Source organism: Mesocricetus auratus, unplaced genomic scaffold (genome assembly GCF_017639785.1).
Source record: "Mesocricetus auratus isolate SY011 unplaced genomic scaffold, BCM_Maur_2.0 Super-Scaffold_4256, whole genome shotgun sequence".
NCBI classification, from domain to species: domain Eukaryota; kingdom Metazoa; phylum Chordata; class Mammalia; order Rodentia; family Cricetidae; genus Mesocricetus; species Mesocricetus auratus.
In genome coordinates this window covers 109,301,516-109,322,867 of record NW_024429182.1, presented here as the reverse complement: position 1 = coordinate 109,322,867, position 21,352 = coordinate 109,301,516, and positions in this window count along the sequence as shown.

Here is a 21,352-nt window from a genome sequence, read left to right as displayed (position 1 = left end):
TTTGAGCTAATACATGCTTTTATGTTCTCCAAAATAGTAAAAGATAAAAATGTTGTACTAGGTTTTACTAATGGTTATTCTAATGAAAAAACAGCTTATGGTATAGATGGTAAGAAATGTGTGAAGCAAACAACTCTGATTTCAGCTCAGATAGTCCAGTTACAAGCTGTTATAATTGTTTTTCAAGTTCTAGTAAATGATTCATTTAATTGTATACTGACCATCATCATGTTTTTAAACCTATTCAAATAATAAAGATTATTCAGTACTTGGCACTAACAATGATCAGGTTAAAATGTTATTTGCCATGTTTTGTGGGTAACATAAGAGCTCATTCAAACATTCCCAGCCCACTGGCCAGGGGAAATGATAGAACAGATAAACTAAAAGTTGGTGACTAAGACTCTGGTGGAAAGAGCTACAGTCTCCTCAGTTTTCATAATCAAAATAGCAAAAGTCTAAAAAGTCAATTTGTTTTAACTAGAGAGACTGCTTGTCAAAATCATCAAACAATAAGGTGTGCTCTCAATATTTATCTGTAACTAATTTAAGCATGAGCCCTAGAGGCCTCCTTCCTAATCATTTATGACAAATGCTACAGAATTTGACAAATTAAAATATGTACACATGGCAGTTGATACGTATTCAGGTTTTTTTTGATGGCCACCACACAAACTATGAACATTAACAAGCATGTGATGAGTCACTGTTTGGAATGTTTTGCTTACATGGGAGTTCCAAAGGTGATAAAGAACAAACAATAGGTCTGGATATTCTAATAAGGCATTCAGCTATTTTATGCTCAATAAAAAATTGAATCACTGATTTCCAAAGTGGGTGTACGAGTTGGCACTCCCACTAGCAGTGGAGGAGTGTTCCCCTCACTCCACATCCTCTCCAGCATAAATTTTCTTCGGGGTTTTTGATTATAGGATTCTGACAGGAGTAAGATGGTATCTCAGAGTTGTTTGATTTGCATTTCCCTGATGGCTAACGATGTTGAGCACTTTCTCAAGTGTCTCCCTGTTGGGGAAGTCCTATGTATATGTGAATAAAGCACTGTTGGACAATAGGAAAGCAAGATAGGTGGGACTAGGTGTCGAGCAGAACTCTGGGAAGGAGAAACACAGGGAGTCATCATGTAGCCAACCAGAGAAGTAAGATGTCTGTCCAGTAAGAGAAATACTTAGATGGGTTAAATACTTAAGTCAGAGCTATCCACTAAGAAACAAGAAAGGCCAACAGCTTCACAATTAATACAATGCCTTGTGTGTTATTTGGGGACTACAATGTAGCAGAGCCCAGGTGACTGGTGGGGAAAAACCAAAGCAGCTGACAAGGATAAGGTTTCCCTCTACATCTCCCAGCCATTTTAGATTCCCCTATTGAGAATTCTCTATTTAGTTCTGTACCCCACTTTTTAATTGGATCCTTTGGTGTTTTGGAGACTTGCTTCTTGAGTTCTTTGTAAATTTTGGAAATCAGCCCTCTGTCAGATATGGGGTTAGTAAATATCTTTTCCCATTCTGTGGACTGCCTTTTTGTCTTATTGACTGTGTCCTTTGCCTTACAGAAGCTTCTTAGTTTCAGGAGGTCCCATTTGTTAATTGCCAATCTCAGTGTCTGTGATACTGTGGTTCAAGAAGCAGTCTCGGTCTCCTGTACCAATTCATTGAAGACTATTTCCCACTTTCTCTTCTAAGAGTTTCAGTGTGGCTGGATTTATGTTGAGATCTTTGATCCATTTGGACTTAAGTTTTGTGCAAGGCGATAGACTTGGATCTATCTGCAGTCTTCTGCATGCCAATACCCAGTTATGCCACCACCAGTTGTTGAAGATGCTTTCTTTTTTCCATTGTATAATTTTAGCTTCTTTGTCAAAAATCAAGTGTTCATAGGTGTGTGGGTTAAAATCAGGTTTTCAATTTGGTTCCATTGGACTACCTATCTAATTTTGTGCCAATACCAAGCTGTTTTCAGGACTATAGCTCTATAATAGAGCTCGAAGTCAGGTATGGTGATGCCTCCTGAAGTTCCTTTATTGTATAGTTTTGTTTTTGCTATCCTGGGTCTTTTGTTTTTCCATATAAAGTTGATTATTGTTCTATTGAGGTCTGTGAAGATTTGTGCCAGAATTTTGATAAGGATTACATTGTTTGTTTATATGGTGTATTACATTGATAGATTTTCTAATGTTAAACCATCCCTGCATTTCTGGGTGAAGCCTACTTGATCATGGTGAATGATTTTTCTGATGTGTTCTTGAATCTGATTTGCTAGTATTTTATTGAGTATTTTTGCATCAATGTTCATGAGGGAAATTTGTCTATAGTTCAGTATGGAGATTCCACAGGAAAATGGGAATCAATCTACCACAAGACCCAGCAATTCCACTCTTAGGCATATATCCAAAAGATGCAAATTCATACAAGGACATCTGTTCCACTATGTTCATAGCAGTACTATTTGTAATAGCCAGAACGTGGAAGCAACCTAGATGCCCCTCAACTGAAGAGTGGATAGAGAAAATGTGGTACATTTGCACAGTGGAATATTACTCAGCAAAAAAAAATGGAATCTTTAAATTCACGGGCAAATGGATGGCACTAGTAGAAACCATCCTGATTGAGGTAGCCCATTCACAAAAAGACAAACATGGTATGTTCTCAATCATATATGGATTTTAGACATGGATCAGGATAGTTCCAGTGTGCACTTCCACTGACAGAGAGTCTGGGAAACAAAAAAGAAGTACCCCAGAGAAGAGGAATGAGGCAAGATCTTCTGAACAGATTGGGAACAAGGTCCCTGGCTGGGGCTGCATGGGACCCATGAACAGATTATGTGCCCCAGGGGAGTTTGTCTCCTTTTTGTTGTGTGGAGACTGGGAACATTAGGCAAAGTTTACCTTCCTCCTTGCCATCACTATCAGCTTTCTGATAAGGACCACTCTTTTTCATGGGCAGCCTCTGATAATGCATCTGGATAGGCCTTATGGCAAGATTATCTACTTGCTGTTTAATAAGATCTGTAAGGTAACTAAGGGCCCATGGGCCATAGAAATAAGTAAAACCAATTATTATACCAACTCTCCTGTTGCTCTGGCCCACTTTTTATTTTATCTGGACCCTCTCTGTTTTTCTTCACTCTATCTATGACTCTCCCTGTTTTGTTAACAGAGAAACAGATTCCTCTTTGTATGAGAGCACATGGAATGGAATCCTAGTGCCTGCTTCTGTGGCCCCCAGCCCCAAAAGCACATCTTGTTAGAATAATAGTTAAGGTGGAGAATCAATTTAACTAAAATGTAAACATAGGGGAAGTATTTATCAGGTAGTAAGGCTATCCTTGACAGGTCCACAATTCTCAAGGATCAGATAAGTGGAGGAGTTAGTATTCTGGAAGATAGTGAGATGCATTGAGGGAATTTGGAAACTGAGCAGGGGAGGGGGCTATGCAGATTCAGGAACACTGGTCCAGCATGTTTCCCTGGAACTGGTTTAGACAACTTTCCATAGTTTCAGGTCTGGTTTTTTTCTCTGCTCCATGCATCCTACCAAGTTTTTAGCAGCCACAAAACTTTGTTCTTTTCCTGTAAGAGAACACAAATATTCCCTCCACCCCAAATTGAGTCTTTTCCACTTTCAAAAGCCTCTCGAGTTCCATCATGCTAGAATCTGTCTGTAGCAGATTGTTTACTGGCATCCACATTTAAAAATTTAAATTGAAGAGTGCATGATTTAATGCATCATGTGGAAATAAAGGTGATTTTATATCCATTTTTGCAGTCAGTATATGACTAAGGTTCATTGTGGAGTATGTCTGAATAGCTACTCCCATGCTTGCGGAGCCGGTGGTTAAGGCCCGATAATCCACGTCCCATTAACAGGGGTATGAATTAGATGGCTCTCTTATGTCTAGGAATAAATTATTCTATGGGCTCACTTCCTGGAATAAACTCTACATCTGGGAGTACCCTCTCCAATTTGTAGGCAACATGGAATAAGCCATTTCATTTTCACATGTAAAAACTTACCAGGTGGGGATTTGTGACATTACTATTACTCCCCCTTTTTAGATTTGTAGATGTTGCATTTTAAGGAGCTATTAGCATGCTCCACAACTCCCTGAGGACTGTAAGGAATACCTGTTGTGATTTAATTTTAAAAAATTTTTATTACTTTAATTTTAAATAGTTTGCTTCGCATGTCAATCCCAGTTACCTCACCCTCCTCTCCTCTCTCACACCCCCCAGAGCCCCCTCAGCCTTCTACCCTATCCCCACTTCCTTCCACATAGGGGATATCCAGAGTCTGTCATTTCACTCATGGCAGGGTCCAGGCACTCCCCTAAGAGTCCAGTCTGAGAGAGCATCCCTCTTTGTGTTATGGACACATGAAGTCCGTTTGTATGCCAGGGATAAACACTGATCTACTGCCCAGGGCCCCATGAGTTACCCAGGCCTCCTCACTGACTCTCACACATAGGGGGTCTGGATCAGTCCCATGCTGTCCTCCTAGCTGTCGGTCTGGGGTCCATGATCTCCCCCTTGTTGAGATCAGCTGTCTTTGTTGGTTTTGTCAGCCCATTCTTTGCCAATTTGCTCATCGCTCCTCTCTCTCTGTCACTGGGTTTCATGGGTTCAGTTCAGTGTTTAACTGTGCATGATTGCCTCTACTTCTATCAGTCACTGGATGAAGGTTCTAGGATTGCATATAGGGCAGACGTCAAGTTCATTATCAAGAATGGGCATTTAAGGTGTTCTCTCCACTATTGCTTAGCTTGCTAGTTGGAGTCATCCTCTGCCATAACTCATGCCCTCTTCATAGAGAAGACGTGACTTCAAGTCACATTGCTGAAATATCACCTCTTAAGATAGGAAGCAAGCAGGTTCTTTGAGAAAATCAACAAGATAGACAAACCTTTGTCCAAACTTACCAAACAGCATAGAGTGAACATGCAAATTAACAAAATCAGAAATGAAAAGGGAGACATAACAACAGACTCTGAGGAAATCCAGAGAATCATCAGGTCATACTTTGAAAACCTGTACTCCACAAAATTCGAAAATTTAAAGGAAATGGACGACTTCCTGGATAGCTATCACTTGCCAAAACTAAATCAAGAACAGATAAGCAATTTAAATAGATCTATAACCCCTATGGAAATAAAAGCAGTCATCAAAAATGTCCCAACCCAAAAAAGTCCAGGTCCAGATGGCCTCAGTGCAGAATTCTACCGGAAATTCAAAGAACAGCTTACACCAATTCTTCTCAAAGTATTCCACACAATAGAAGCAGAAGGGTCTTTGCCAAACTCTTTCTATGAGGCTTCAATATCCTTGATCCGCAAGCCACGCAAAGATACAACTAAGAAAGAGAACTTCAGACCAATATCCCTCATGAACGTTGATGCAAAAATATTCAATAAAATACTGGCAATCAGATCCAAGAACACATCAAAACAATCATTCACCACGATCAAGTAGGATTCATCCCAGAGATGCAGGGATGGTTCAAAATACATAATCCACCATATAAACAAGATGAAAAACAAAAATCACATGATCATCTCACTAGATGCTGAAAAAGCCTTTGACAAAATCCAACACCCCTTCATGATAAAGGTCTTGGAGAGATCTGGGATAACAGGGACATACTTCAACATAATAAAGCTATATACAGTAAACCAACGCCAACATCAAACTAAATGGACAGAAACTCAACACAATTCCTCCAAAATCAGGAACAAAACAAGGCTGTCCACTGTCTCCATAACTTTTCAACATGGTACTTGAAGTTCTAGCCATTAAGATACGACAACAAAGGGGGATCAAGGAGATACAAATTGGGAAGGAAGAGGCCAAACTTTCACTGTTTGCAGATGATATGATAGTTTACATCAATGACCCAAAGAACTCTACCAGGGAACTCTTACAGCTGATTAATACCTTCACCAAAGTGACAAGCTACAAGATCACCTCAAGAAAATCAGTAGCCCTACTATATACAGATGATAAAAGGGCTGAAAAAGAAATCAGAGAAACATCACCCTTTACAATAGCCACAAACAACATAAAATACCTTGGGGTAACGCTAACCAAACAAGTGAAAGACCTGTATCGCAAGAACTTTGAATCTTTACAGAAAGAAATTAAAGAAGCCCTCAGAAAATGGAAAGATCTCCCATGCTCTTGGATAGGTAGGATCAATGTAGTGAAAATGGCAATCCTGCCAAAAGCAATCTACAGATTCAATGCAATCCCCATTAAAATCCCAGCACAATTCTTCACAGACCTCGAAAGAACAATAATAAATTTTGTATGGAAAAAGAAAAGACCCAAGATATCCAAAACAACCCTGTTCAACAATGCAACGTCCGGAGGCATCACCATCCCTGACCTCAAGCTCTATTATAGAGCTATAGTCATGAAAACAGCTTGGTTTTTGCACAAAAATAGACAGGTAGACCAATAGAATCGAATTGAAAAACCGGATATTGACCCACACACGTATGAACATCTGATCTTTGACAAAGAAGCTAAAAATATACAATGGAGTAAAGAAAGCATCTTCAACAAATGGTGCTGGCATAACTGCAGGCTGGCATGTAGAAGAATGCGGATCAATCCATGTTTATCTCCATGCAAAAAACTTAAGTCCAAATGGATCAAAGACCTCAACATAAATCCAGCCACACTGAACCTCTTAGAAGAGAAAGTGGGTGGCACCCTTGAACGAATTGGTACAGGAGACAGCTTCCTGATCATAACACCACTAGCACAGAGAGTGAGATCAACAATGAATAAATGGGACCTCCTGAAACTGAGAAGCTTCTGTAAAGCAAAGGACACAGTCAGCAAGACAAAAAGGCAGCCCACAGAATGGGAAAAAATATTCACTAATCCCACATCTGACAGAGGGTTGATCTCCAAAATTTGCAAAGAACTCAAGAAGCAAGTCTCCAAAACCCAATTAAAAAGTGGGCTGCAGAACTAAATAGAGAATTTTCAATAGAGGAGTCTAAAATGGCTGAGAGGCACTTGAGAAAGTGCTCACCATCCTTAGCCATCCAGGAAATGCAAATCAAAACAACTCTGAGATACCATCTCCTTCCTGTCAGAATGGCTAAAATCAAAAACACCAATGACAATTTATGCTGGAGAGGATGTGGTGAAAGGGGGACACTCCTCCATTGCTGGTGGGAGTGCCAACTGGTTCAGCCACTTTGGAAATCAGTATGGAGATTCCTCAGAAAAATGGGAATAAACCTACCACAAGACCCAGCAACTCCACTCTTAGGCATATATCCAAAAGATGCCCATTCATACAACAAAGATGTCTGTTCCACTATGTTCATAGCAGCTTTATTTGTAATAGCCAGAACTTGGAAGCAACCTAGATGTCCCTCAACCAAAGAGTGAATAGAGAAAATGTGGTACATTTGCACAATGGAGTACTATTCAGCAGAAAAAAACAATGGAATCCTGAGATTTGCAGGTAAATGGATGACACTAGAAGAAACCATCCTGAGTTAGGTAACCCAGTCACAAAAAGATAAACATGGCATGCACTCTCTCATATATGGATTTTAGATATAGATCTGGGGAGTGCTAGCCTACAATCCCATGGCCAGAGAGTCTGGGAAACAGAAACTTCATTCAGTGGCTGATCGAAGAAGAGGCAGACTCCCTCGGTTAAGTACTGAGCTGAACTCAAGAAAGCCAGTAACAGAGAGGGAGGACTGATGACCAAATGGATTAAGACTGGGCTGGTTTAACCCCCAGAAACAGCTGACCTGACAAGGGTTAACTCTTGAATCTCAGGCATCAGCCTGGGAATCCAGCATGGGACTGATCAAGACCCCCTGAATATGGGTGTCAGTGAGGAGGCCTAGGTAATCTATTGAGCCTTGGGCAGCAGATCAGTACCCATCCCGAGTATACACACGGACATTGGATTCCCATCCAACAATGTGAGGTGCACTCTCACCCTGAACTCTTGGGGAAGGGTCTAGGCCCTGCCCTGGATGAAATGACAGACTATGGACACCCCCATGGAGGGCCTCACCCTCCCTGGGGAAATGAGGGGATAAAGGGGAGGTTTGGGGGAGGGCACGGGAGGAGGGGAGGGAAAGGGAGAGGGACTTGGAACTGACTTGTGAAACAACCTTGTTTCTTATCTAAATTTAAACTGAAAAAAAAAGACAGATACCCTATCATCCAAAAAAATGTAAAATGGCCAAAGATAATGCAAATATTATGCAGAAGTTGATAAATTGATGACTCAGAAGCTGCATAGATGCATAGCTGAAATGCACATAGTATTTGCACGGTGAAGCAATGCCCCTCCCAACTTCCACCAGGTGCAAGCCTGTTCCCTTGCTTGCTGCTAAAAAGGGAGGGAACCTCCTTGGCCATGGTCTACCTGCAACCCAAGCAAGTCTGATGCTGACTGACAGAAGGCCTCTGTACCACTGGATGCCCACTTTTGTTGCTGCTGGCCTCACCCCGAGACTTCTCGTAAGAAAGAGAAACCTGAGAAGTTGCTTTGCTTTTAATAGTAGCCAAAATAAAAGAAAGGAAACCATTAAAAAAAAAGATAGGAAGCAAGTTCTTAGGAAACAGACCTGCGGCTTATCTACCTAGTCACTAGGGCATAGGCTTGAACAACAGAAGGTAGAATGTTAAAGATAAAGTTTGAATCTGCTGTTAGCTGTTAGGTTACCAGAGGACACAGGATGATCTACCCATCCCAATGACCTTTGCTCCACCAGGCTCATTGCAGCTGCAGCACACCCCCATTCCTTCCCCTCCTCCCTTCCCCTATACAGATCCCTTTGGGGTGAAATAAAGTTGTCACCTTTATCAGACTCCTGTCTTGGCATCCATTCTTCGTATCTCCTGTTCTCATCTTTCTCCTAGGTGCTCTCCAGCCCCCACGTTGAATGTTCCGGGGTTCGGGGCATCTTTGTATACAGGGCTTCTGTTGATTAGTAGGTGATGTTGGTTGGGGTTTCTTAGTTGACCTTTCCTTCCTTGAACTTTGATTCCTTTTGGCTAGGAATATAACATTGAGGAATTCCCATGGCTACTCAGGGCACATTTGAAAAAAGTACAAAACAAATATTGTGCTAAGAAAACCTTGTCTAGACACACAGCTTGTCTGGTCACACAGCTTGAGAGGAGAGGTAAATGAAAGGAAGAAAGAAGAAAGCAGAGAGGACAGCCCTTGTATGTTCACCTGATCTGTGCTCAGATAATGCTTCTGTGCCTTATGTAACAATTGCTTTGACTCTGAGAATCATTTTTATGACACATACGAATTTCTAACTTGTAATCTAGTGCCCAGTCTTGATGTTAGGAGAGGTTACTGCCATAGATAATATCTCCATCCTTTGCTTGAATCCCACTTGGAAACAGAAGGTCAATCATTCCACCTGCTGCCTTCCTCCAGCTTTCGTGTGTCCCTGGCAGTTGAGAGTGCTGCCTAAAGGCTTCAGGGCATCTTGGGAAGTCTGGCCTCCTTGCAGCATCTGCCTTCCTCTTGCTGGACTCTGAAAGATATTGATTTGGCAGATACATGAACATCTTGGAAGCTCACCTTTCCCTAAGCTCTGCAGCAACCTCTCAGCAGTACTTGGCAAAGACCTGGGAGCTCATCATCTATCATACTCACTTTTTCTACTCTGAATAGAGCAGATTCTCTGGGTATTTGTCTATCAGAGTCCTTCCCTGTTATACGTACCTTCCCATATAGTAAACAGAAGCAGAGGCTGTGCCTGTTCATGACTCAGGGCATTTTAAACACAGAAATCCATCTAGATCAATTCTAGAGTATCTGGAGTAGTTCCACTTGGAAAGAAGAAAAAAGAAAGGGCAAAAACACAGGTGACTCAGCTGTCTTCTCTGCCTTAGACAAAATGCATGCATACTCATAGGCCAGTGCTGTGAAGGGAAGTGGGGGTTAAGATGTCTTCTGTGAACTCCATCCACCAATGAATGTTTACCAGACAAAGAAGTCTATTAGAAAGAAGCTATGGTCATGACTACAGAGGCCAAAAGATAGAGACTTAAAATGTCAACCAAGAGACTAAGTACCAATGCCAGAGAGCTGGGTACAGTGGAGACCCAGAAAGGCTTTTTAGAATATTGGTAGTTCTCTAAAAGAACATGAGAAATAGGTAGCAACCACTTTGACAGCACCAACAATCAGAATGTAATAGTACCAGTTAGGTGATGCATTCTCTCTTCATCTTCTAAATCTCTATCCCTTTTCTGTCAAGAAACAGGGAAAAAAGAAAAAGGGAGACATGCAACACCAAAACCATGCATTTCCCCCATGACTTTCTTCTAGCTTGTCGCCATAGACTACAGTCTGCCCTTGGGAATAAAGTCCTAATTTACAAAGCCACTGATTTCTATGGTACAAATATTCCCACCGTGGCTGATTTTCAGATACCAAGGAGACAAACTTTCATTCAGAGTTGTAAAGTTGCCAACTGACTTTTTCTGAGAATAGTTCTCTCCACGGAGGTGCTACAGCTGAGTTATGGACCAGTGCTGATGTATAGAGGAAGCAGGTAGCAGATAGAAGGATGAGAGGAGATAGGATTTTTTTTATTTGGAATCCAAAAGGTTTGTTTGTAACTAAAGTTGAAGTCTGAGCAGAAGAGTAGTTTCACTGGATTTTACCAACAAACTCCTTAAGTTCTCAAAATAGTATCAAGAAAGAGCAAAGAACATTTAACACAGCAGTAAGAAATAAAGTTAATCTGTTAGTGTCTCTCCAAGTTTCACACTGTTTAATTTTCCTGTTACATTTCAATGTCAAAGGCTCTTTCAGGTGTTTATTATAGAGAACATTCCAAAGTAACAGTGAATTTTCTCTAGATTATTTTATTACTCCACACACACACACATGAAAAATAACAGACACATTCAGCATGTTGTTTCAGGTAGGATGAACTATCATAATGAAAGCTCATATAATTTATTTTTAAGAAAATAAAATCAGCTTCACCCAGGGTGGGGAATATGTAGTTACAAACTAGAAGTACAGGTTATTTGGAGGAAGAACAGATTAGAAAGGCATGTGCCTGAGGTATACGTTTGTTTCTCCTCAGCTCTGTGGGCCAAGCAAGGTTCACAAGTCCCTATGCAACGACATTTGTCCTCAAGGATTAAAACTATGAAAATGATTGCTATGGAAATTGAACTCCCTGGAGCCAAATGACTCTTGGAATGGTGTTAGTTAGGTTAGGTCCTACCCACAAGACTCCCAGAACAGTGACTTAATGTATATCCATCAGTTTGGGTTATGTCCCTAGTACCTTCATGATACATATTTAACAACATAATGGATATGAAAAATAATGTCTATACCATTTGGCTACTAAAACCAAAATGGGGAAAAGATTTCCCAGTCTACAGATTAAAGGGCAACTTACAAATAATTCGTTTACTTCTTCATCTTGTGACAGATGGAAAGAAATGTTTGTTCTGTACTGTGCTTTGTTGTTGGTGGTGGTGGTACTGCTGTTGTTGTTGCTGCTGTTTGAGAGAGTCTCATGTAAACCAAGGCAGCTTCAAGCTAACTAGGCAGCTGATGATAACTGATCCTACTGTCTCTATTTTCCAGTAGCAGGGTTACTTGCATGTACCACTCAATTTATAAGATGCCAGTGATAAAACCTGGACTTCATGAATAGTAGACAAGAATTCTATCTACCAACCTACGTCCCCATTGGCCAGCACTCTATTTTCCTTGAAAGGCCATAGAGGCCCTACCTGGAAAGAATTAAACATAGATATAAGAATACTGAATTACCCCAAAGTTATATTTGTCTTCAATCAAACATATCCATCTTCTTTTCACCCTCTATACGCTGACCTATGCATTCTTTCAATTCTTCCCTTCATTTACATGTCTCATAACTTTGAAAAAAGTAGTCTCAAGATCTGGTAAATGGTAAGTATATTTTGAATTTTATCTCTTTAGTAAATAGAAAGGATTTTAATCATGCTTGATGCCTGCTGTCTAGACAATAAAATATTTAACTGACAATAGCATGATTCTTTAAGTTACACATTAAAGAAGCACAGCGCTGATCATGTGGAGAGGAAGACATTGGTAGCAATATACCCTCATATGATATATACACCTATCGAGACACAAAACATTTCCACTAATTCAGAATGATCCTCCTTCTTGTGCCTTTTAAACAAATGACTATGTCTTCCCAGAAAGATCTATTGTTCTGATACCTGGCAACATAATTTTTTTCTAGTTATGAATTTTACCTAAACAGATGGAGTTAAAAAGCTTCATCTCTCTCTCTCTGTCTCTCTCTGTCTCTCTCTGTCTCTGTCTCTCTCTCTCTCTCATCCTATTAATCAGTTGCCGCCCCACCCCACATTATTTCTGAGTAACATTTCATTGTAAGACTATGTCATGTTTGCTTATCAATTGTTATTGATGGGCAGTCAGACTCTTTTGAGATTTTAGCTTTTATTAAGTTTTTTTGCATGCCAGCATCCAGTTGTTCCAGCATTATTTGTTAAAAGGATCATCTCTGTCCACATTAGGTTACCTTGACAACTTTATCAGACTTTGACCATACAAAAATGGGTCATATTCTTGTGCCATCTGATTGCTATAATTACATAGTAAGTCTTGAAATCAGTCAATTTATGTCCAGCACTGTTTATCTTTTCCAAAGTCAGCTTGCCTGCTTATGGTGATATTTTGCTTATGCTCTAATAAATAAAGCTTGCCTGAAGATCAGAGGGTGGAGCTAGCCACTAGTTAATCATAGAGGCCAGGCTGTGGTGGCACACACCTTTAATCCCAGCACTTGGAAGGTAGAAGCAGGAATATTAGAAGTTCAAATCCACACTGGGTACAGGAGATTTAACCTGTCTAAGAGAGAAACAGAGCTCACAATTTTTATTCCAACACTTGGGATCTCATTAAATTAATCCCAGCCCTAGGGAGTTGGAGACAGGAAGTGATATGGCTAGGCAGAGAGGAATATAAGGCAGGAAGAGACTGGAGCCCAGTCCCTTTTTCTGTCTGAGGATTTCATGGAGTTAAGAACTTTAATGCCTGGCTCCTTTATTTCCCTGATCTTTTAGCATTTATCCTGAAATCTGACTCCAGGTTTTTATTATTAAGACCAGTTAGAATTTGTGCTATGCCTAGTCTAGATAATTTGTATCTGTATAAAAATTGTAATATCTGGTTGGAAATTTCTACCCAGAAACTTTTCAATAAAGCTGTTCCCTGTCTGCAGGTTGCTTGAGAAGGACCTGTAATGTTATCAATTCTGAGGCCTATGACCATTGTATAAAGCACACTGCTCCATTTTCTAGAGTCTTGCTGAATAGTTTAAGTGTTTTGTTCTTTTAATTGTAGGGTGTTTGAATATCTTCTGCAAAATACTTCATGTATTAGATACTATAAAGTTGGGATTTTTTTATTAAATTCCATATTCTCATTTTTGTTATTTGTAAAGTTGACTTTCCTGATTTCAGGCATTACATCTTTGCTAAGTGCGTTCATTATTTCTTGTAATTATATTTATGTCCTGAAAATTTTTGACATATGCAAGGAATTTGTTTATTTCCATTATGTTTATTTATTTTCCCTGAATCATTTCACCAAGACTATGAGCAAAATATTTGATTGTCATGATAACATTGAATTGTATTTGCAGTTTCCAGCCATGTATTTTATCACTAATTGTAATATTAGCTGTAGGTTCACATACATGACCTTCATCTGGTCAAGGAGGAACCCTTCAGCTCCCTTTTTCAATATGATGAAAAAAATGAATATTTTAGTACATTTTTCATCTGTATTGAAATGCTCATAAACTGCTTCATTTTATATTCTGTCTAAATACTTAATTATAATGATTTATTGTAAAGGTTAAACAAAGCCTGAATTAGCAGAATAATTATCATCTGTTCCTAATGTGTTTTTCTTTGATACATGTAATACCTTTACTAGAATTCAGAGAAGCCATTCTACACTAAAGATTTTTGTGTTGTGAAGTGTAGAAGCTATACCATCAGCTTACTTAACACATATAGGACAATTTTAGAACTCTTTTCCTGCTAGTTTAGCAATTGTTTCATATACTTTGTCAGTTTCACCAAATGAATCCAACCTACTAGTTCCTGACTGTCATCTCAGTGTACAGAATTTGTCATAAGCAACTCTTGTGTTTCTGTTTTCCATGTGACGACCTTTTCTCTAGGATTTTATTGATTTGTCTGAACTTATATTAATCAGTTCTATTGTTCTCTTTCCCTTCCTCCCTCCCTCTCTCCCTCCCTCCCTGCTCTCTCTCTCTGTCTCTCTCTGTGTCTCTGTCTCTGTTTCTGTTTCTCTGTCTCTGTCTCTCTGTCTCTCTTGTCTCTGTCTCTGTCTCTGTCTCTCTCTCTCTCTCTCTCTCTCTGTGTGTGTATGTGTGTGTGTATGTGTGTGTGTGTATGTGTATAACAACATCTCATGAAATAGCCCTGATTGGCCTGGAACTCACTACATGGACGAAGTTGGTTTCCAATTCATGGAGATCCATTTGCTTCTTCTTCTTCCCCTCTGTCTCTCAAGTGCTCAGATTAAACTCATGTACCATGAGCTCAGCCACTTACTCTTCCATTTTCTCTGTGTTACTATTTTGTTCGTTTTGTTTCCTTGAATCTCCATTAGTCCCCACTTTTTTATTTAAATTAGAAACAAGCTTACTTCACATGTCAATCTCAGCTTCCTCTCCTACCCCTCCTACCCCGCCCCCTTCAATCCCCCCAACCTCCCATCCAATCCCCACTCCACTCTCCAGGGGATCTCCAAAGTCTGTCATATCATCTGGGGCAGGGCCTAGGCCTTCCCCCATGTGTCCAGGCTAAGAGAGCATCCCTCCACTGGGAATGGGCTCCTAATGTCCATCTGAATGTCAGGGATAAATGCTGATCTATTGCCTGAGGCCCCAAAGAATGCCTAGGCCTCCTCACAGACACCCAGGGGATCTGGATCAGTCCTACTCTCAACTATCAGTCTGGGGTCCATGAGCTCCTCCTTGTTCAGGTCAGCTGTTTCTGTGGGTTTCACCCGCCAAGTCTTAACCCCATTTGCTCATCACTGCTCCCTCTCTGCAACTGGGTTCCAGGAGTTCAGTTCAGTGTTTAGCTGTGGGTGTTTGCCTCTGCTTCCTTCAGTCACTGGATGGCAAACAAGGAAGTCATCAAACGCATTATCGGGGAAGGGCATTTAAGTTAGTCTCTATTGGTTACATTGCCAGTTGGTGTCATTCTTGTAGATCTCTGGATAACTCACTAGTACCAGATCTCTCTTCAAACCTATAACAGTTCCTTCTATTATTGTATCTCTCATCCTGTTTTGTTCTATTATTCCCCTGATTCAACCTTCCTGCTCCCCTATGTCCTCCTCTCTCCTACTCTTCACCCCCTCTCTTTCTCCCAGCTTCCTTTCCCTGCCCTCATGCTCCCAATCACCTCAGAAGATTTTGTCCCATTTCCCTACCCTGGGGTACTATGCATATTTCTCTTAGGGTCCTCCCTGATTCCCAGACTCTCTGACTGTGGGAAATATAGGTTGTCACTCCCCTGTTTCATGCCTAAAATCCATATATGAGTGAATACATACCATACTTGCCTTTTTGTGATGGGGTTACCTCACTCATTATGGTTTCTTCTAGTGCCATCCATTTGCCTGCAAATTTCAAGATTCCTTTTATTTTTCCATTGAGTAGTACTCCATTATATAAATGTAGCACATTTTCTCTATCCACTCTTCAGTTGAGGGGCATCTAGGTTGCTTCCAGGTTCTGGTTATTACAAATAATGCTGCTATGAATACAGTAGAACAGATGTCCTTCATGTATGAATGTGGGTATATGCCTAAGAGTAGTATAGCTGCATCAATTTTCTGGTATCTTCTTTAGCTTCTTTCTTTAAAGACTCAAAGTTCTTGTGATACAGGTCTTTCACTTGTTTGCTTAACATTATCCCCAGATATTTAATGTTGTTTGGGGCTATTGTAAATAGTGATGTTTCTGTTATTTCTTTCTCAGCCCATGTATTGTCTGTATATAATAGGGCTATTTATTTTTTTGAGTTAATCTTGTGTCCTGCTACTTTGCTGAAGGTGTTTATCAGTTGTAGGAGTTCTCATGTAGAATTTTCTGGTCACTTATGTAAACTATCATATCATGTGCAAATTGTGAAAGCTTGAATTCTTTCTTTCCAATTTGTATCCCCCTGAACTCCTTTTCTTGTCTTATTGCTCTAGCTAGAACTTCAAGTACAATACTGAAGAAGAGTTATGGAAAGAGTGGACAGCCTTGTCTTGTTCCAGATTTAAGAGGCATTGTGTTGAGTTTCTCTACATTTAGTTTGATGTTAGCTGTTACTGTATATTGCTTTTATTATGTTCAAGTATGCAAATGTTATCCCTGATCTCTCCAGGACCTTTATCATGGATTTTGTTAAAGGCTTTTTCTGCATCAAGTGAGATGATCATGTGGTTTATATTTTGTAGTGTATTTATATCGTGTATTACACTGATAGATTTTCCTATGTTGAACCATGCCTGCATCATTGGAATGAAGCCTTCTTGATCATGGTGGATGATTTTTCTGATATGTTCTTAAATTTGATTTCCTAATATTTTATTGAGTATTTTTGCATCAATGTTCATGAAGGAGATCGGTCTGTAGTTTTAGTTGTGTCTTTCTGTGTCTTGGGTACCAAGGTCATTGCAGCCTCATAAAAAGAGTTTGGCAAAGAACCTCCTGTTTCTATTGTGTGGAACACTTTGAGGACTATTGGAATTATCTCTTCTTTGAATTTCTGATAGAATTCTGCACTGAAGCCATCTGGGCCTGGGCTTTTGTTGGTTGGGAGATTTGATGACTACTTCTATTTCAGTAGTGGTTATAGGTCTGTTTAGATTGCTAATCTGTTCTTGATTTAATTTTGGTAAGTGATATCTATCCAGAAAATTGTCCATTTCCTTTAAATTTTCAAATTTTGTGGAGTACAGGTTTTCAAACTATGACCTGAAGATTCTCTGGATTTCTTCAGTGTTCATTGTTATTTTCCCTTTTCATTCCTGATTTTGTTAATTTGCATGTTCTCTCTCTGCCTTTTGGTTAGTCTGGATAGAGATTTATCTATCTTGTTGATTTTCTGGAAGAACCAACTTTTTGTTACATTGATTCCTTGTGTTGTTTTCTTTGTCTCAAATTTATTGATTTCAGCCCTCAATTTAATTATTTCCTGGTGTCTACTCCTCAGGAGTGTGTGGGCTTCTTTCTGTTCTAGAGCTTTCAAGTTGTGCTGTTAATTCTCTAGTGTGACTATTCTCCAGTTTCTTCATATGAGCAGTTAGTGCTATGAACTTGCGTCTTACAGCTTTCAAAGTGTCCCATAAGTTTGGGTATGTTGTGTCTTCATTTTCATTTAATTTTAGCAAGTCTTTAATTTCTTTCTTTAATTCTTTCTTGACCCAGGAATAGTGCAATTGTGCATTGTTCAATTTACATGAGTTTGTAGGGTTTCTGCAATTTGTGTTGTTGTTGAATTCTAACTTTGAAGCATGGTGGTCCAATATGCTACAGGGGGTTATTCCAATTTTTTTGTACCTATTGAGGTTTGCCATGTTGCCAATTATGTGTTTGATTTGAGAGAAGGTCCCATTTGGCATTGTGAAGGTATATTCTTTTGTGTTTGGATGGAATGTTGTATATATACATGTCTGTTAAACCCAATTGGGTCATAACTAGTTCTTTTGTTTCTTTGCTAAGTTTCTGTTTGGTGGTCCTGTCTAGTGGTGAGAGTGAGGTGTTGAAGTCTCCCACTACAACTGTGTGAGGTCTTCTGTGTGATTTGAGCTTTAGTAATATTCCTTTTATGAACATGGGTGCCTTTGTATTGGGAGCATAAATGTTCAGAATTGAGACTTCATCCTGATGGATTTTTTCCTGTGATGAATATGAAATGACCATCTTCATCTCTATTGCTTGCTTTTAGTTTGAAGTCTAATTTGTTAGATACTGGGATAGCTACACCAGCTTGTTTCTTGAATTCATTTGATTGGAAAATCTTAACCCAATCCTTTACTCTGAGGTAATGTCTGTCTTTGAAGTTGAGGTATGTTTCTTGTATGCAGCAGAAGGATGGATTCTGTCTTCGTATCCATTCTATTAGCCTGTGTCTTTTTATAGACAAGTTAAGGCCGTTAATATTGAGGGAGATTAAGGACCATTGAGTGTTAATTCTTGTTAGTTTTTTATTTGTTGTTGCTGGTGTTATTTTTTGTGGAATTAACTGCTTTTTATTTTGGCTTTTGGTAAATTTGGATTATCTATTGCTTATGTTTTTGTGAGCATAGTTACCTTCCTTAGGTAGGACTGGATTAGTGGATATGTATTGTTTAAATCTAGTTTCATCGTAGAATATCTTGTTTCATAGTGATTGAAAGCTTTGTTGGGTATAGTAGTCTGGGCTGGCATCTGTGGTCTCTTGGGGTTGGTAGGATATCTATTCAGGACCATTTCTTTAATGATTTTCTCATTTCTTCTTTTAGGGTCTCTACCATCTTAATGAAGTTGTTTTTAAGGTCATTATCTTCTGCTTCATATGTGTTGTGATGTTCAGATCTTGCTGGTGTACAATTCTTAGACTCTATGTGGCACCATATTGGTTTTTCTGTTGAATTTGTTATTGTATTGTTGTCTTCCCTTCCCTTCTTTAAGTAGAGGTGGGGTCTCTTGTTTTCCTGGTGAGTATGGATCTAAGGTTCTCTTCTGGTGGGTGCAAGCAGGTCCAATACATTGACAGGTCTCATGGTGTGTGCAGACAGTTCTGAGGCACTCATTCTCCTGGTTGGTGGGAGCTCTGCCATGTGCACTCTGCCCTCTGCCCTCTGCCCTCTGCCATGAGTGGGTATGGGAGTAGACTGGCTCTCTCAACAGTCTCCTGATTGCTGAGTCCTCCTGGATCAAGTCAACCTTGCCACAGTCTCCAGTCCAGAAGATCCCAGAGAGGGCAAGCAGAAGGAAGTTGGAACCAAGATGGGGGGCCCAGAGCTCACCCCTACCTCTGCTCTGAGTGGGAGCCAGAGTAGGCTGGCTCTCTCAGCAGGCTCCTAGTTACTTGTTCCTCAGGCACAAGCTGAGCTTGTTCTAGTCATCATTTTATCTTTGGCAGTTTTGTTGTTGTTGTTGTTGTTTTGCACACACATTAGGCTTAATTTTCTATTTACATTGAACTTTTGTTTTCCCCTTTGGCAAGGTTCAGTCTGCTATTCATGCACTTAATGATCTTTCTTTTAAAATTCAAATATTTCATATTCTACAATAGGGTTTTTTTGTTTTAATGCCTAGCTTACTTTACTCTGAAAAGCATTCCATGATTCTCTCACATGTTCTATATATTTAAGTCCTCGAGTCCATGCATAGCTTCCTTGAAATCTTTGTTTCCTTTTTTCAACGCTAGGGTCAAATTTGTCTCCTGACCTTTCCTCCTCATATCCTGGTTCATTTCCTTATTGTTTGAATACAAGGTCCACTTTTGCTGCTGTTTGCTGAGTTCATATTTGGTTGTCTTCCTTCAGCATGTGTAGTTTTGTATTGGAAAGAACATAATCTTATTCCTGATTCATTCTGTCCTGGCAAGGCTTACTGTAAGCATTCTTAGAAAAGGTGGAGAGAAGTTCTATTCCTAAGGCATGGCAGCCTAGAGGGGTTCAGCCATAAAATCTGCTAGTACATATATATAGTATATATGTACTTTTAAATTATTTTCTTTTAAGACTTAATATGTGTGTGCTGTGTTTAAACCATTTCCTCCTCCTTCCAATCTCTCCCATGCCTCCCAACTCCCTCTCAATTCTGTAGCATCTTTCTTCTTAAATGTGCTCAGTTCTGACCATTTAGTATTATATAATCAATTAGTGGGCTTATTCCTAGGAAAGACTGAGTCTCCTGTAAAGGGAGGCTTTTCCTTGCTAGCTGCTTTGGTTTATCACCTGCCAGTCGCCTGGGCTCTTCCACGTTGTAGTCCCCAAATAACACACAAGACGCTGTATTAATTATGAAGCTGTTGGCCTTGCTTGTGTCTTACTGGCTAGCTCTGACTTAAGTATTTATCCCATAATTGTTAATCTAAGTATTTCTCTTACCAGAGAGGTTTCCGGGCTTCTTATCCCTATGGCAGTTACATCTTGGCTCCCTGTGTTTCTCCTACCCAGAATCCTCCTCGACTCCTAGTTCCACCTATCTTGCTTCCCTACTGGCAAACAGTGCTTTATTGACATATACACAGGACTTCCCCCATCAGTCTCCCTCTTTCAATAAGCATGAATTTCCTATAGCCCTTCATATAGGAATGTGGTTTGTGACATGCTCCTTATCTACACTGGCATGTAAGCTGTTGTTCTTATTATTTGGGTCTTGATTAGGTAACCACATTGTTGAAAGTTTATAGGTGCAGCTTACCTTTCATAGATACAAGACACAATTTTTTCCCACATGTTCTGGTTATCTCACACTTAAAAACTACCACCCCTTCTTCATCAATAGTCCCTGGATCCTGAATGTAGGTATTATCTTGTAGATGTATCAAGTGAGACTGGGTACTCCATAGTCAATGGTTCTCTGCATTTTAGCTAGTTGTGAGTTTATGTATTAGACAACTGTTAATCAGTTACCACTAATCTACCTTTGGGAGTATCTTGCCTCCCTAGTCATTGTTGTTGTTCACAGGCATCACAGTTGAGCAATAATATTTATTTTCTCCCTTAGCAGATTGCATGGCACCTTTTCCCTTGCAATAAAAGATAGTCCTCAGGAAAAATGTTTTAGTTCAGATTCAGTTGAATTTGAAGTGCATGGTATCTTCAGCATTAGGGACTCAGATTAAAATTTTGGGAGACATCCAAGGGCAACAGTAACAGCCGGTATTATATTGTAGATCTCTTGGATTCTCCTGACCAACAACTCAAAGGGAGATTTCTCATGCTTGATACTGGAGATTCTCTTATTTAATTTGTATCCCTTTCCTCTCCCTTATTCCTCTGTAGTTAAAGTATCTTCCCCATTTTTTTCCATTTCCCTCATCATAGCATCTGTATGCTGCTATTATCTTCTCTAAAACAACTCTTCCCTAATTGCCATGGTACCTTTTACTTTCCTGGTCTCTGCAGTTGTTCTAGGTTATATTCTTATGCCAGGTTTGAGGTAAAGAACAACAACTAAGGGAGAACATGTGGTATTTGATTTTCTGAGGAAGAACCATGTATTTTAATCTGGTGAGAAAAATAGC